The sequence below is a fragment of the Macaca fascicularis genome, chromosome 17, assembly GCF_037993035.2.
Source record: "Macaca fascicularis isolate 582-1 chromosome 17, T2T-MFA8v1.1".
In the NCBI taxonomy this organism is placed as follows: Eukaryota; Metazoa; Chordata; class Mammalia; order Primates; family Cercopithecidae; genus Macaca; species Macaca fascicularis.
In genome coordinates, this window is record NC_088391.1 from 16,840,769 (window position 1) to 16,859,463 (window position 18,695).

The 18,695-nt window shown below is 38.0% G+C and overlaps 1 long non-coding RNA gene across 1 annotated transcript in view; it reads left to right on the forward strand.

Moving 5' to 3' along the window:
- The first annotated feature begins 3,565 nt into the window (after window positions 1-3,565).
- The window catches only part of LOC123569797 (uncharacterized), a 167,456-nt gene continuing 152,326 nt past the window's right edge, over window positions 3,566-18,695 (forward strand). Inside the window, exon 1 of the long non-coding RNA XR_010582403.2 lies at window positions 3,566-3,634. This is a non-coding gene — a long non-coding RNA (uncharacterized lncRNA). The remainder of the gene's footprint in view (window positions 3,635-18,695) is intronic.

An 18,695-nucleotide genomic window follows, 5' to 3' on the forward strand; every position in this document is an offset into this window, starting at 1 on the left:
GAAGTGGAGGAGCTAGGAAGTGGGGGGACTAGGTCCGTGATTGTGGTTGGATGTGACCCCAGGAAAATATTTCTGTTCAACTGTCCATTTCCAATTCTCCAGTCAATCCCTGATCCTGGTAATGAAGGAGAAGGAGAGATGTATGACTTACTTTACTGTTTCATTGCCGTTAGCATAGAAACACTGAAAGGGGTGCAGTGCTTATTTGAAAGTTTCCTTTCACCTTAGGCATATGTAATTATCTGTAGGAAAAGAAATCTCCTTTCCTACAGTAAGCATCAGTTGGTTTTTCCTACAGTAAGCATCATTTGGCTGAACAATTTGTTTCTTTCATATTATGGTTTCCCTTCTTTCTTCACTTTCCACTGGAAAATTCTCTTAAACTCAAGAAATATGTAACCTAATGTTGAAAGTGTCAGAGAAGCACACTGAAAGTATTAAATGAGATAAGAGTGTTGTTCTATAGAAACAGACCAAAACATTACGCTATTATTTTTCCAAACCTTTAGTGGGGAAGAGTTAAGTGCTATGTGGATATCCTCAAAGTCTAGAAAGTGACAAAGATTATTTTTTGGATGAACAAAGATACGTGAAAGTGCCAGAGAAGAGCACTAAATGTATTAAATGAAGAACACTGAAAGTATTAAAATATTGTATAAGGAGTGTCAGAGAAGTGCTGTGACATGAATGAACCAAACTACAGGATGAAAGACCAGGAGAGAGGGTCTCCTGAATGGATCTTTTGCTAATGGTGAAAACGGACTAGCATGTGTGCCCCATGCCAAGGAGGGAGAAGAAAGAAAAAGTAATGGTAGGATAATGTAATTTTTCTCTCATTAATATCTCTTTGGATTTGTAAATAATACATTCCTCCACATTCTATATTAAACCCAGAAATAAAATCACAATGTTAATTAAAGAGAAAGTGAGGAGAATAAATTGTAACATGTTGAAGGCACAGAATAAACTTTAGAGAATTATTAATATGTCATGAATTTTTCTCTCTTTCTACCAGGAGGCATCCCAAGAATTATGTGTCCCAGACAAGTGATTGTTTACGTTTCTGAGCCTTTATTTAAAAATCTGGTGACTGTGGAGCATAAAATATTGGAAATTGTTCAATCTGTGATGTTAAATATCTTAAGTATATAATTTATAAATTAAAATAAATCACTGAATCAAAAGAATCATTAAACATATAGAAAAATTATTTTAAAATATTTGAATAAAATAATGTGTATAACTATAGTAAATACTAGATCATATTCTAAAGGTGGCAAAATACTAAAAAAATTTTATATTAATACAAAATTTTTTATTTGACATAATTGTTGCAATAATGAATACCAAAATGACAGTAACTTTAAAAAGTTAGAAAGTGAGTTCCGTGTAAGGCAAAGGTTTGTAGGTATGTAGATCAGCCCTGTTGTGGTGACTTTGCTTCACAAAGCATTAAGGACTTAAGATTTTTTCTAGCTTACAGTTTTTCTGTGATGTCCTCCATTTCCAAAGTCACCTCATGGCCCATAATGGCAGCTTTCTCTTTAGCCATCATATTCATATTCTAGCTAGTAAGTAAAAGCAAAGGATAAAAAAGAAAGGGAAGAAAGGGAAGATCATGTATCAGCTGCCTTTTAAGGAAAGTTTTCTTTTTTTCTTTTCTTTTCTTTTTTTTTTTTTTTGAGACCAGGGTTTCACTCTGTCACCTAGGCTGGAGTGCAGTGGCGTGATCATGGCTCACTGCAGCCTTGTGACCTCCCCAGGCTCAGGTAATCTTCCTGCCTCAGTTTTTATATTTTTGGTAGAGACAGATTTCACCATGTTGCCCAGACTGGTCTCAAACTCCTGGGCTCAAGTGATCTGCCTGCCTCAGCCTCCCAAAGTGCTGGGATTACAGGCGTGGGTCACCATGCCCGGCCTACCTTTTAAGGCAAGTTTTCCGAAGCTCCCTCAAAGAACTTCTGCTTACCTCTTATTGACCTGAAGAACCAGGTCACTTGGCCAAATCTACTTGTAAGGGAGTCTTTACTGTGGCTAGCTAAATGCCCAGTTGAAATGAGGTGTCCTGTCAACATGATAGAAGAGCAGAATAATTTTTGGAGAACAACAAGCATTCTCAAACATGCAGTGTATCTAGACTCGTATGTATTCTGGTTGTCCTTTCAGAGGTGAATTTCAGTTTTTAATTGTTTTATCCTAATGAACACAGTACTCTTGGATGTGTGAAATGTTACATGCTTTGATTGTCAACATCACCTAAGAGAGTAGCTGTTTTAGAATCCACATGTTCACCATGGGTTATAGTTAAGAGTAGGTAAAAAGCTGTTCTGTGCCATTCTGGCCTCCTTATTTTGTGACACCAAGAAGTACAGCATGCTTTTAGGTCACCTAACACATTTTTGAATAAAATCTGAAACTATTTGAGTTGATACTTCTAAGATTTAATAAAATTATTTCATCAGTATCATCATTATAATTGCCTGCTACGTTATAGTCACTGTGCTTTGCACACATTATGTCTTTTAATACTCTCAATAATCCTGTAAGGTAGATGTTTTTGTGCCCTTGTTAGAGTGTGACTATTGATGCTGAGAGATTTAAGCAACTTACCCCAAATCTCAAAAGTGGTAGCAGAGTTGAACTTTAAGTTCAATTCAAAATCTGCTTTTAATTACTATGCTGTATTGATTCTAGCCCTCTCCTGCTGCTTCTAAAATTAACATTGATTTAAAAAGAGTATACATATACACACACACACACACACATATATACACTGAATATATACATTTGTTACTGTACTGTTTATACACACATAGTATATGTCATCACAGTATAAAGTTTTTTTCTGAGTGAATTATTATTAAAACTGTCTTTGAATATGTGTATAAGGCCGTATTGTAAGTTTCAGAGATAAAATCTTCTAGATTTTCAGTTATTATCCATGGATTTTTGGGCTTTGTGAAAATATATAGTACAGAAAATTTCTGCAGGTCCAGCAGAAATCAACTTTATGGGGATAGACTGGGTATAAAAATTAATGGAGAGTGTAAAGCCACTGCAGACTTCTTGGATTACTAGTAGATTACAAAATGAACAGGTATTTGCATGAGGAGTAGTTTGACTGCTTATTATACTTCGCTCTTTTCTCTGGTCACATTACATGATGTAACCCGATGAATCAGAAATTGGATCTGAATGGGGAGATGTGGATGACCACAATTTCCTACTAGTCACTGCTTCTACAGACATTCCCAAATCCCCTGAAGTCATTTTGGAAATCAACCAAAGCTCAAGATTTGTTAGGAACATTTGCTAAAATGCTTACAGGTAGAGCAGATAGTGCTGATCTGATGCCTGTTCCAGAAACATCTGCGCCTGACCTTCAAGTAATCTTTCTAGATTTAAGCCCTTTGTTTTATATAATCCTGCTCACCGTCTTCACCTCAAAAATGCATCATGTCCCCACCACGTCGGTGTTTGTTTTCAGGAGTCTTTGTGTTCATCATAAATTCTGCTCTCTGTGCGTCTCTAGGAACTGATCTTCATCCATGTTTTCTGTTCTCTGCAGGCTTGTATTTGTAAAACAGAACTGAACCAGCTGGTAGCATTTACTCTGGAATGAAGGATGGAACTGGTAAGTCCACTCTCCCCTACTCTTACAATACATTGTAGTTCTTCTTAAAATTGTGGGTTTATTAGAGCAGTTTTTGATTTAACCCTAAAGAAATTTGGGAGGCTGAGGCAAGTGGATCACGAGGTCAGGAGTTCAAGACCAGCTTGGCCAAAAAAGTGAAACAGCGTCTCCACTAAAAATAGAAAAATTAGCTAGGCATGATGGCAGGTGCCTGTAATCCCAGCTACTCGGGAGGCTGAGGCAAGGAATTGCTTGAATCAGGGAGATGGAGATTGCAGTGAGCTGAGATCGCACCACTGCACTCCAGTCTATGTGACACAGTGAGACTCTGTCTCAAAAAAACAAAACAAAACAAAACAAACAAAAAAAGATAGGATCTTAGCCTCCTTCCAAACATATAAAATCAGAATGTCTGGGAGTAGGGCTCAAAAATCTGCATTTTAAATGTTTCCCTGGTGACCTGATGTACATGAATATTTATAAACTTCTGCCTTGGAGGACTAAGCACCTTGTGTCAAGGTGTTTGACTTTCTTCTTTCTCCTTTTGTATGAATTTTTCCCCTTTTCCTTATCTCCTTCTTTCCTCTCCCCAAATGTAAACATAAACCTTGGGACAAATTTGTGATCCATAGGGAATTTCAAGTTCTGTTCTGCAGGTGATTCTGCAGGTGTCTTTTGACATTCACTCTGTCTGTGTTCTGGGGCTGATCATATATATTGGGGACCCCTAAATTATTTGACAGTCAGGGCACTGCCAGGTTTCTCTTGTCCCAACGAATCTCCCATTTTAGGCTTCCCAATCCTTTCTCTCAGATGGATATTACAAAACAATGTCATATCTTTGGGTTACATGGTGGCGTTTACACTTGTCCAGTTATAGAATGTGTGGCAGTCATAAGGTTCTAGAAATGTTTAATACCATAACACATAACAAAATTATAGTTAAATAATACTTTATATTAAATACCATCTGCTATGGTAAAGAACCTGATTCTTGGATTATAGCATTTTGATAGTAGAATGCTTCATTTAGATTCTTGTGGTTTGAAGTGTAAAGGTGGAAAAAGGGGGAAAATACAGTATTTGTCAATACATTTCTGTTAAGATGAGTCCTTGTTACATAGGAAAGGAGAAATGGTCCAGGAAGGTATTCTCAAAGTAAGGTGTTCATATTTTCTCACAATGCTTAATAACAACATGCACACATTGATGTCTAAATCTAGGCCTACACAAATAATTGTGAGTGTGCTGGCTGGATCTGACATAATATGGTATCTGTTTTCATGAGACAATTGCCATAAATATTGGCCTATTAGTCAATCACATTCTCCAGACTATGATCGTTGGCTCAGAATGCATCTATTAATAAGATCAAAGCAGCTACAATCAGAGTGAATCTCAGAGCTCTTGAGGGACCTATTGGTAAAGTGGCTGTCTTCTGCTGTTCCTGAAATTTTGATATGAGGCTACAGCTACTATAGCTATCTCGTCTCCATGAGGTGAGAGCTAGTTGAATAATGCCATCATTTCAGAGAATGAGAGCCAGAGGATGGAGAGAAAGAAAAAGGTTTGGGGTGACATCATTTGAACTTCTCTATCAAACATCACTTGGTGTTAAGTGTATGTCTAAATTTTTTTCAGTTGTATGAGCCATTACATTTCCCTCACCCCTTTTTTTTTTTTTTTTTTTTTTTTGGCTTAAGCCAAACTTGTGTGTGTATGCGTGTGTGTTTAACTTACAGCTAAAGAAGTGTCCTAACCAATATGCCTTCTTACAATGCTGATCACCCTTCCTTACTTTTGCTTATGTAAGATCTGACTCCCTTGCTAGACTGTAATCTCCATGAGAGCCATGTCTGTTTTACCCGCTGTTGTCATAGATGAAGATCTACCACAATGTTAGCACAGAGTAGGTGTGCAATATACATTTTTGAACGAGAAATATATAATTTATTGTACTTAATAAATTTAATATTACAGCATTTTTATTATAAACTGTTTATTTCCATATTTTTTAAAGAAAAAACGTCCTGCATTCCAGATCCACTTTCCTTATTTCCTGTGCTGATCTTAAGATACATCTTGTCACCTACATTGTTTTCTCCTCTGCCTTACTCTGGCATTAAAATGAATTAAAACACATTTTTTTGTCTGCTGATTTTTACCAGTTACTCCTGTTTTTTTTAGCCATTCCTTTGTCTGTGTTCACATATTATCTTATTGGTACTGCAATTACAGCTGATTTTACAGTGTATTATAAGGAATAGTTCATTGTTTTCTCTGTTCCTCAAACTGTATTCTTTGAAAACAACCAAGTCTCTTTTTACCTTTATATTGCCAGTGACTATTACAGTGCTTTATATTTGTGTTTTAAAAATGGAAAAGCTTGCAGACATTTTTCCTTAATTTTTTGTTTTACTCTTGCCAGTGTTTTATGCTATCATAAACATAACTGAATATTCCAATATTTTTCTTACTCTCATTTGAGGGTTGTTATTTACATTTATATGCCACCAGTTGGCATATTTTGTATGCACTCCAAAAAACACCTCAGGGATGGCCAAAATACTGTGAAGGGAGGCTTGAAAAAATTAAATTTTGGCAATAATCATCCATAAGCTCCAATTTTGAAAATCATCTGGAAATGATAATTATCCCAGGTAAAAAATGAAAATAGAAAATTCAAGAACTGAACTGTGAAAGCAGAGACCCATGAAGAATGTTCACGGTGAGGAGAGAGCATTTGTGGTAAAGATGTTTTGGATGGCCTGGACTTTCATAAAGAATTTGTGGACAGTGAGGTGCTAGTGGCAGTCATTGTTGCCTACTGACCTATTGCCTATTGCCCCAATCCTTCTTTCTTGACAAAACTCACATTGGTTTAGGTATTGGGCAGGTAGTAATGTTCTCAGGAAGGTAGTTTCCTTTTCCATCAGTAGAGGATATTATTTTTCTCTGTCAATGATGTTCTAATTGCCAATGACGTTCTAATGATGAGCATTTGACCAATTCTTATTAATGAGATATAAGTCTATCTGGGTATCTAGGGATTGTGGGAAACATTTTCTCTCTCTACATTATAATACACACACATAGAGAGTGTGCCATGAAAGGAGAGCACTCTGGCTACTTGTTGCTTTTTGTTTTTGGATGCAATCATAACATCTGGCTCTACAGCAGCCATCTTATGCTCATGAGGAGACAAATCTAAGGACAAGGAGTCAAAATATTCAGGATAGTGAAGCAAAGTACAGAAGGAGCCTAGGTTTACTGATGGCATTGTTTAATGGTTGAATCGACACTGATACTGCCTACTTCTGGACTTGTCAAACGTCTGATCTAAGTCATTAAGATTTCTGTCACTTGTAAACACACTCTAGAAGGTACACTGCCATAGTTAAGGCAAAGAGCAAAAAGGTGGGGATGTCTTCTTCAGGTGTCTGCCTCACTTTGTGGTGTGCAATTGTGTGAGACTCTGGATTACAGAGATTTGTTACAACAGATAATATGCAATTCTAGAATTTTGTAGAAAAGTAACAAGGCGTATCACATTGGTTTTGATTGCTCCATTTCCTCTTAAGCACTTCTTCCAACTTTAGTGTAATATGAGGCATTTAAAAGTTGTCCATAGGTTACCAGAATTTGAATGAATACTTTTCTAGTAAAATATGATGGCTGCCTAAACCCAGCATTTTGATATATATAAACTGAAAAAGGAAAAGAAATTTGTGCTTTATGGTAACCATACCGCCCTTGCCTGACACTATTTATTATACCTGTGGTTCAAGAGATTAAAACTCCCTGGCCTCCAGTGATTTGTCATTGGCAGAATATAGGCATCAGGGCATATGATCTCCCTGAATTAACACCATCCTACTTAACATGGAGCCACCTAGTCAGAATAATCAGTATTGTTTACATTTTGACTAATTTGCCTCCCTCATAGTACCTATGTCAGCAAGATATCACACAATGACAACTGCAATGAATTCAGAAAATATATACACTTTGGAGAAAGATTATGGTGACTATGTATGTAAGAAAAATGAAATTGTGTTTGTACATTTGAAATGTGAAAACATGGAATATGTGAATATCCAAAAATGTTGGAGTTTTATAAAGGCTATTTGAAGTTTTAGTGATACAACAAATTTCTGATCAGCTTGGAGATTTCCCTGCTGCCTCTCTTTAGAATACAAAAATACCTATCACTTCTTGTGCTCTGGAACCCATAGTGGTTAATTATGTGTGGCAAAATGGCCAGGTTATGGTGACCAGTTGTTTGCTCAAATATCGGTATAGATATTACTGTGAAGGTATATATTTTAGCCATGATTAGCATTTAAATCAATAGACTTTGACTAAAGCAGATTATTCTCCATAATGTGTGTGTGCGGGGGCTCATCCAATTAGTTGAAGGCCTTAAGAGCAAGCATGGTGATTTCCTGAAGAAAGAGGGATTATTTTCAAGACCATAACATGGAAACCCTACCTATTTTTTCAGCCTCTTGCCCTGCCAAATTCAGACTCAAGACTGAAACAACTCTTACCTGAATTTTCAACATGCTTGAAATCTAAATTTCAGATTTGTCTGCTCCCCACATTGTCTGAACCAATTATTTAAAATAAATCTCTGTCTATCTCTACCTAAGAGATATATGTATATATCCTATTGGTTCTGTTTATCTGGAGAATCCTAATACAGGGAGCCTCAGTTCAAATTCCAAGACAATAGAATAAGTCCCTTTGAATTACCTATTAAACAAATTAAGATCAAGTTTGATTAATTCTGAAAATTTTTAATACCTCTCAGGAGATTTTTCTTATAACATCTAGTCACACACCCCTACACACACGTTTAAAGGAAGAGAGAGAGAGCCCTCCAATCCCCTGCAATATGTCACAACAGATTACAAGATGAACATTAAATATTAGGGAAAAAGAGAAATAGGCAAATATTAGAAGATAAGCTAAAAAATGATTTTTACAAATTTAGAAACCATTCCCTGGTGACAATTGGCTGTAGCCATAGAAAATAATAGACTGTTACTCTACACATTATCAGAAAGTCCTCACCCCAAAATGTTACCAATCTAAGAGAATTTATAAAGTTAAATGCTGGTAATAACTGTACAAGATTACAGAAAAAGAAAGATGTTGTAATAGCAAGTATAAGCAGATGGGCTATGACCCTTGTGTATAAAAAGAATGTAAAGTAAAAATATATCATTGTGACTTCAGTATTACACAAGGAGGAGATAACTTGACCTACTGACATGAGGATCCTGTTTGGGTTGGTATTTATACTCTTTGGAGTGAGAAAAGGGAGAATCAAAAGATTACTATAGCTTGATAAAAATCTTCACTTGTTTGCCCTGAGTTGGTTATCATTAAGCAGAAGTCTGATTATGAATTAGCTTCCCCAAATAACTTCATTTTAAGAAGAAGAAACTGATTATCTGACTGACACGTATGGCTAGTCCAGTGGCTATCAATATTGCTTAAGTTATCACAAACCCATTTCTTTGAGCCTAGTTTCCTTTATGTGAATTTGATATCTGGACCTGTGTGCCCTTGGAATATAGAGGAGGTAGCTAACCTGAAAGACCATGCCAGCCTTACATGAAACATTAACTCAGCCATCTTGGAGATGACCAGCCTTGCACCAAGAAGGACCAGGCTGCAGCTGTATCTTGAGGGGAGAGGCAACCCAGTCTCCTAAAGACACCCCTTTGAACGAAGAGAGTTTTCTGAGTGAATGGAGCTTCCTTCAGTTCTCTTCCACCGATCTCAGAAGGTACAGGACAAGCTGTGGGGAAGAATCCAGGTGCATGATTCTGGCTTTCAAAAAAGTTGGAACAAATCTGATTGCCTCTCAGCACAATTTAAATTCTAAGCCTGCAGGGTAGGCTCCTATCCGTCTTTTTTGTTCGGCACATTAGGAGTATTCCACTAGGTTTGGAATGCAATAGTAAGCCCTTTATTCCACACACAGGTGTCTTGGTAGATGTAGGGGAAATATTAACGTTTCTGCAGGACTAGTTAAAACTTGATTTCTGAAATGAAATTCCACAGCAGCTTAGTCTCCTTTATGAACAAACCAACCACATGACTGCCAGAAATCAATGCACATTGATGCTATCCGAATGTTTTCAGCGAGTCAGTGCTAGAATTCTTGCCAGTAGGTTTGTTGTGTTTTTTGGATAGCTTCTTATGTATTACCAAGTGTTCCGGTGTGGGTAATATATTTTATTTAATATTTCTTCTCTCAGTGAAAAGTAAAGCAAATATTTATATGGTTTTACCTAAATTTGACTTTCCACTAGCAAATCAGTGCTATAGCTTGTCTTTTATTGGTGAAAATTGACCTTTTAATTCTGCCAATACCACTATTTTTTTTTTGTCTGTTGAGTTTCTTACCTATCCAAAGGCATCTTCGAAGAAAACATATTCATAATGTTGAAAATAAAAATTGGAATTTGTTGTCTACTTCACTGAGTTTTAGTAAAAGCTCAATTTCTCACTTTGCCTGTTATAGCCTTTTATGGTAACAAACTCATGATAAAAACTTCCCCAGGAAAAACAACCTGGGAGAGGGAGCCAAGATGGCCGACTAGATGCAGCCAGAAAGAGACTCTCCCAGCGAAAGACCAGATTGTCAAGAAGACTGACACACCACACTACTCTGAGCAGATCTTCAGAAGGAAGGCATTGAGGGTGGTCAAAGGCAGGATGCAGACCCTGGGCTGAAAGAGGGAGGAAACTAGCAACGCTTCATAGGACTGCTAGGCATCAGGACTTATACTTGACCCCCAGCGGCTCCTGGGGAAGGCGTGAGTTAAGTAGGTGAGAAGTGGCCCACTCTTGACATAGACCGCCGGAATCCCAGCAGCAGGGAATGCCACGTCCCCCACAGACATTTGAGCTGACAGAGAGAGCTACTGGGAGAGGTGGCAGGGACAGGACTCCAGCCAGTACAGAGCCAAGGGGTTTAGCACAAGAACGACTGCAGTAGGGCACGGTCAGGGATGGCCATCCCCCAAGGCTCACCCAGTTCCTCTAGGTAGCTTCGGCCCTTGTTGACTGTCAAACCTGGACAGAGCACGGTGGTCTGGCGTGTGGAATGGGGCTAGTCTGATCTGAGTGCTGCCCTTTCTGTCAGCTTCTCTCAAGGTGGCTGCCTGCATCCACTAGCAGTGCAGCCTGGAATGGCCAACTATGGTACTTCCCAGCAGCTGCCACCATAGCTCCTTTGGTGGCAGACTGCACCTGACCATTGAGGGGTTCCAGCAAACAAGCCCCCAATGACAGGCACCCACCCTCCCTGCAGCCTCCCCAACTACAGCCTCCCCCAACTGCTTTGCTGATGTACAATCACCTGCAGCCCCTCTCCCCACTGCTTTACTGCCATACACTCGTCCACTGTGCCCCCACCACTGCTTTGCCAGTGCTCATGAATGAGTGGACCTCACTGCCCTCCCCTGTTGGCACACACATGTGGACCCTACCACCCAGCTGCTGTCAGCGTAAGTGTACGTACCCTGCCATGCACTGGCAAGGCATGCACACCCACACTGCTGTCCTGCCCCTGTGCAGATGCCACCCACCTGCCTTGCTGGCACCCTGCTCCTGATGATGTGAGTGTGCCCTGCTGCACAGCCTCTGCTGTCAACACATTTGGTCAGACACCACCCTGCCTCCACATGGATGTTACTACTCGATCCCCACCAGTGCTCTGCTTCCACCAATGCATGCCCCCACCACATGCCACCACATGCCACTGCTGCTGGCATGCACCTGTGAATGCAGGCTCTGCTGCCACCACCCCAATAAAGCATTTTAGCTGGCATCCCCGAGTGTTATTGTCAGCAGACCAGGAACACATTCGCTCTTTCAGCACAGCAGGTGCTTACCCTCGAGGGGCCAGAGAACAAAGCCCTGTGCTTGGTGTCTGCCCTGCAGGGTTAAAGCATGAATCTCAGGAGTGCTAAACTGAGTCTCGGCCCCCTAGAATCTTCCAGAAATGAAGTCAGTTGACAGAACCCACTTTATACCAGAGTCAAACCCTTAAGGACATCAAAGAATATAAAAACAAAAACAAAACAAAATAAACTAAAAACAAAACCCCAAAACACCCATCCAAACGACAGCAACTTCAAACAATAAAGGAACATCAACCCACACATATGAAAAAGAACGAGTGCAAGAACTGTGACAATTCAAAAAGCCAGAATGTCTTCTTACCTCCAGATGACTACACTAACTCCCTGACAATGGTTCTCAACTGGCTGAAACGGCTTAAATCACAGACATAGAATACAGAATCTGCATAGCAATGAAGATTAGCAAGATTCAGGAGAAAGTCAAAACCCAATCCAAAAAATAATTGAGGATTCCAATAAACAATACAAAAGCTGAAACACGAAATAGCCATTTTAAGAAAGAACCAAACCAAATTGACAGAGATGAAAAATGCAGTATAAGAATTTCATACTATAATCAGAAGTATTAACAGCAAAATAGAACAAGATGAGGAAATAATCTCAGAGCTCAAAGACTTGTTCTTAGAATCAAGTCAGTCAGGCAAAACTAAAGAAAAGAGAATACAAAAGAATGAACAAAACCTCCAAGAAATAAGTCATTATGTACGGGACTAAACCTATGGCTCATTGGCATCCCTGAAAGAGAGAAAGAGCAAGCAACTTGAAAAACATATTTGAGGATATTGTCCATGAAACTTTCCCTAACCTTGTTAGAGAGGTTGAGATTCAAATTCAAGGAATACAGAGAACCCCTGTGAGATACTATACAAGACAACCATCCCAAGACACATAGTTATCAGGTTCTCCAAGGTCAATGAGAAAGAAAAAAAATAATAATAAAGACACCTAATAGCTTACCTCTAAGCAGGAACCCTACAAGCCAAAAGAGATGAATGAGCCTATATTAAAAATTCTTAAAGAAAGTAAATTCCAATTAATAATTTTATATCCAGCCAAACTAAGCTTCATAAGCAAAGGAGAAATAAGATCCTTTTCAGACAAGAAAATGCTAAGGGAATTCATTACCCCCAGACGCACCTTAAAAGAGGTCTTTAAGGGAGTGCTAAGCATGGAAATTAAATACTGTTACTGGTCACCACAAAAACATACTTAAGTACACAGACCACTCACACTATAAAGCAACTACACAATTCAGTCTGTATAATAACTAGCTAACAACATGATGACAGGACAAAATCTGTACATATCAATATTAACATTGAACACAAATGGGCTAAATGCTCCACTTAAAAGCCACAGAGTGTTAAGTTGGATAGAGAAGCAAGACCCAATTGTATATTGTCTTCAAGAGAGCCATCTCACTTGAAATGACACACATAGGCTCAAACTAAAGGGAAGGAGAAAAATCTACTAAGCCAAGAGAAAACAAAAAGGGCAGGGGTTGCTATCTTAATTTCAGACAAAACAGACTTTAAAACAAGTATCAAAAAAGACAAAAGAACACCATTACATGATAAAGGATTCATTTCAACAAGAAGACTCAACCATCCTAAATATATGTACACCCAACACAGGAACACTCAGATTCAGAAAACAAGTTGTGAGAGCCCTACAAAAGGGCTTAGATAACCCCAAAATAATAGTGGGATTCTTCAACACACCATTGAGTGTAATAGATAGATCATTGAGACAGAAAATTAACAAAGATATTTGGGACCTAAAGTTGACATTTGACCAAATGGACTTAACAGACATCTATAGAACACTCCACCCAACAACAACAAAATATACATTCTTCTCATATGCACATGGTGCATACTCTGAAATAGACCACACAATTGGTCATAAAACAATTCTCAACAAATGGAAAAAATGGAAATCATACCATCCACACTCTTGGACCATAGCACCAATAAAAATAGAAATACTAAGAAGATTTCTCAAAACCAAACAATTAGATGGAAATTAAACAATCTGCTCTTGAATGACTTTTGGGTAAACAATGTATTAAGGTAGAAATCAAGAAATTCTTTGGAACTAATGAAAACAAAGACAGAATATGCCAGCATCTCTGGGAGACTGCTAAAGCAGTTTTAAGAGGAAAGTTTATACTGCTAAATGCCCATATCAAAAAATAAGACAGATCTCAAATTAACAACCTAACATCACACTGAGAGGAACTAGAAAACGAAGAGCAAACAAATCCCAAAGCTAACAGAAGAAAAGAGATAACCCAAATCAGAGCTGAATGGAAGGAAATTGAGATGTAATAAACCATCCAAAAGACTGATGAAACGAAAACTTTGTTTTTTGAAATAATAAATATGATTGATAGACTTCTAGCTAGAGTAATAAAGGAAAAAAGAGGAAAGATCCAAATAAACATAATTAGACATGACAAAGAGAACACTACCATTGACACCCCACAGAAATACAAAAAACCCTTAGAGACTATTATGAACACCTCTGTGCACAGAAACTAGAAAACCTTGAAGAAATAAATTCCTGAAAGCATACAAACTTCCAAGATTGAACCAGGAAGAAATGAAAACCCTGAACAGACCAATAATAAGTTGTAAAATTGAATCAATAATAAAAAGTCTACAAACCAAAAAAATTCCTGGACCAGCTGGATTCACAGATGGATTCACCCAGACATATAAAGAAGAGCTTAGTACGAATCCTACTGAAACTATTCCAAAAATCTGTGGAGGAGAGGACTCCTCCTTAACTTATTCTTTAAGGCCAGCATCATTCTGTTACGAAAACCTGGCAGAGATACAACCACCAAAAAAATTTTTAGGACAATATCTCTCTTGAACATAGATGCAAAAATCCTCAACAAAATACTAGAAAACCAAATCGAGCAACACACCGACAAGTTAATCCACCATGATTAAGTAGTTTTTATTCCTAGAATGCAAGGTTTGTTCAATATATACAACTAAATCAATGCGATTCATCACATAAACAAGAACCATATGATTATCTCAATAGATGCAGAAGAGGCTTTTGATAAAAGTCAACATACCTTCATGTTGAAAACTCTGAACAAAGTAGGAATTGAGGGAACATACTTCAAAATAATAAGAGCCATCCATGAAAACCTGCAGCAAATGAGTATCATCTGAGTGTGGTGCAATTGATTCCCTGTTCTCACCTTTTGGAATAAGCTAAGTTTTCATTTGTGTAAGTTAATTTCAGCAGTTATAACATCTTACTTGTTTCTTCATTAACTCACAAGTTAAATAAAATATTTGACATGTATTTATATTTGTATGAGTCATGATTATATCTGATAAAAATTATTCAATACTATACTTAGCTATGTTATTTAGAATATAGAACACCTAGAAGTGTTGAAGTATGTCTGAAAATGTATTCTTAAGATGGAGAAATAACACCTTGATAAATGACATGTGTGGTATAAAAATATTATTATGATATGCTTATATGGCTATTTAAACTTTTACACAAATATTAAATATTTATAAAACTGATATTGAGAATTGCTAAGTAGCTCAATGGCAATGTTGAAAGCGTGGTTCAGTTCTAATTTTTTACTACTTATGTCTCTAGTAAACAATACAATTGGCCAGGTGTGGTGGCTCATGCCTGTAATCCCAGCACTTTGGGAGGCCGAGGTGGGCGGATCACCTGAGGTCAGGAGTTCACGACATGGTGCAACCCCATCTCTACTAAAAACAAAAAAAATTAGCATGGTGGCGCGTGCCTGTAATCTGAGTTACTTGGGAGGCTGAAACAGGAGAATCGCTTGTACCTGGGAGGCGGACATTGCAGTGAGCCAAGCTCACACCACTGCACTCCAGCCTGGGCAACAAGAATGAAACTCTGTCTCAAAAAAAAAAAAAGTAGTAATAGTATAACCATTATGGCCCATTCTCCAAAAGTATAGATATCTTTGAACTTAAAAATTGTGCTAAAATTCTGTCTCAATAAAAGGCTTACTTCATAGTTTCTAATCAAAATAATTTGTAATGATTGACTTGGAAAGGTTTTTAATTGAATAAGTAGTGTTCATTTTCTTGATAATTTTGTTTCTGAGCCTCATATAGTAATGTAAAATACAGAAATGAGACTTAAGCCTTTTAATAAAAATGCTATTTTGTCAATTTGTCTGGACTCATTTTTTTAAGAAAGCAAAAATATGAATAAGAAAAATTTTACAATAAATAATAATATCTAGTTATAATCATATTAAAGTTGAAATGGAAAAGACAAGTGGCGCTGCTTCAAAGAATCACGTGTATGGCATTAGATAGATGGATCTTTACATACCAAATCTACCTTCCTAGATAAAAACAACTTCATGCCTGTGGAAATAACAAATGCCATCTATCATTTGTCTACCTTTTGTAGGAATTCATTTTTATGCATAACAATTTGTGTGGGCATTTTACAGAAGAGAAAATCCAAATGACCAAGGAATAAAATGAAGCCACTCAACTTCACTGGTTGTCTTCAAAATGCAAATTGAAGACATAATAAGCTGGTATTTCGTATCCATTAAATTGACAGAAGGATAGTTAAACCTAGTATCTATGATGATATGGTATATTTTATACGTTGCTCTAATTCTTTTCTTTTCTTTTTATTTTTTTGAAATGGAGTTTCGCTCTTGTTGCCCACATTGGAGTGCAGTGGTGCGATCTCAGCTCACGGCAACCTCTGCTTCCTGGGTTCAAGATATTCTTCTGCTTCAACCTCCTGAGTAGCTGGAATTAGAGGCACCTGCCACCATGTCTGGCTAATTTTTGTATTTTTTGTAGAGATGGGGTTTCACTATGTTGGCCACTCCTGACTTCAGGTGATCCGCCTGCCTCGGCCTCCCAAAGTGCTGGGATTACAGGTGTGAGCCACCATGCATGGCCTTGCTGTAATAATTTTAAATGTGATTAGCAGTATCTATTAAAATTAATGTATGCATATTCATGAAAATATTTCATCTACATATGAAAATCTATTTTACGGAATTTAAAACATCAGTATTTAAGAGGTTATTTTAAAAGCTGTTTATTGTGGCATTGTTAACAGTGTCAAAATCTCCAAAAAACCCACAAATAATAAAACTCCACTAAAACACTCCAAATGTCATTCACTAGGGGAGCAGCTGGAGAAACTGTTCTACATTCAATCTACGGAATACTATTTAACTATTAAAAAGAATGATTTAGATCTCTATTGGCTCACTTAGGAGATGTTCCTGGTGAACCAATGGAGATGATTATTTTAACTGAAGAATCATGTTGCTTTTTTTTGTTTGTTTGTTTTTGAGATGGAGTCTGGCTCTGTCGCCCAGGCTGGAGTGCAGTGGCGTGATCTCAGCTCACTGCAAACTCTGCCTCCCCGGTTCACACCATTCTCCTGCCTCAGCCTCCCAAGTAGCTGAGACTACAGGCGCCCGCCACCACGCCCGGCTAATTTTTTGTATTTTTAGTAGAGATGGGGTTTCACCATGTTAGCCAGGATGGTCTCGATCTCCTGACCTCGTGATCCACCTGCCTCGGCCTCCCAAAGTGCTGAGATTACAGGCGTGAGCTTTTAACTGAAGGAGCAAATTGATTTAAATAATGTTTATAATTAAATACCTTTTTAAATATAAAACAAAAACAGTGTAGAGAGCTCTGCATGCAGATATTGGTATGTTTCTGTATGTTTGAGGGTAGGAAAGTGAAAAAGGTAGGAGATGACTTACATTCTCTGTAAATGTCCTTCTAGAATTTCTTTAGTCATAATGATTAAATGATACTTTGACAAATTAAATGGTAATAATGAGTTTAAGAGATTTATGTAGAAGTAATATGAAAAAGAATACATTTCCCTTTATGTTTATTTTTCTCCTTTTCAGATTAGAGTGTTTTTATTGTTTGACACTTAGAGAATAATGCATATATATTGTTAAACTTCTTGGGAAGAAAAAAGGCATCAGCTCTGAGCATACTCCATGAATTCACATGCTCTGATTTGAAAGTTGGTGTAGCTACTAAGTAGCTGTGTGACTGTGTGGATGGAAATTACTGGCCTTTTTAGAACCTATTTCATCATCTCTAAAAAGGGAAACAACTCCTTCTTGGAGTCTCTGTGAGAACTCTGGGCTAGTGGAAGCACAGCACTTAGTACCATGACTGCTGTGTTACAAACATGCAGCGAATGCTCCTCATTGTCATCAGTAACGTGCCGGTTACACAGCGGGCACTCAAAGAGTGCTAGTTTCCTTATGTTTTAGCCCACAGAAGACTTTTCGTACAATCCTTATTCATTTCTTAGTAAATTACTGATAGTTCTCAGATAGTTTTAATCATGCATCATTCTAAGTGCTGGAGATACAGCAGTAAATAAAATTGACAAACTCCCTGCCTTCTTGTAATGTACACTCCAGTGTGGTACCGTACACCCCAGTGTGGTACCGTACACCCCAGTGTGGTACCGTACACCCCAGTGTGGGACCGTACACCCCAGTGTGGGACCGTACACCCCATTGTGGGACCGTACACCCCAGTGTGGGACCGTACACTGTATACAAAAGAAGTAAACATCTAATGTCACATAGAGATAAGGGCTATGACACAGAGCAAGGCGAAGGCCAAAAAGTGATAGGGGCTGCTGGATTAGATGGTCAGAGATGCCTCTGTGTAGCTATTACTGAGTCTCAGGAGAGACTTAACTGAAGGGAAGGAACGAACCTTGTTATTAGCTGAGAGAAGTGCATGTCAGCTGGAGGAAAAAGGAATTATGAAGGCTTCAAGCATTTTCAGTTTGTTGAACAGCAAAGAGGGCAGTGTGGATGAAGCAGAATGAGGGAACAGAGTAGTGAGATGAGATTGAAGAGGGCGCCAGGTGCTAAACTGAGTAAGGCTTTGAATTCTATTTTTAGTGGAATGGAAATTCACTGAAAGGTTTTGAGAAGGTATGGGGGCTGAGCGAACATACATTCAGGCCATTGGTAAACATATGAAGTGGCAATAGCCCAGGTGAGAGAAATGTGAGAGGACTTAGGCAAAGATCTTTGAGCAGGAGGGGTTGAAAAATGCTCACAT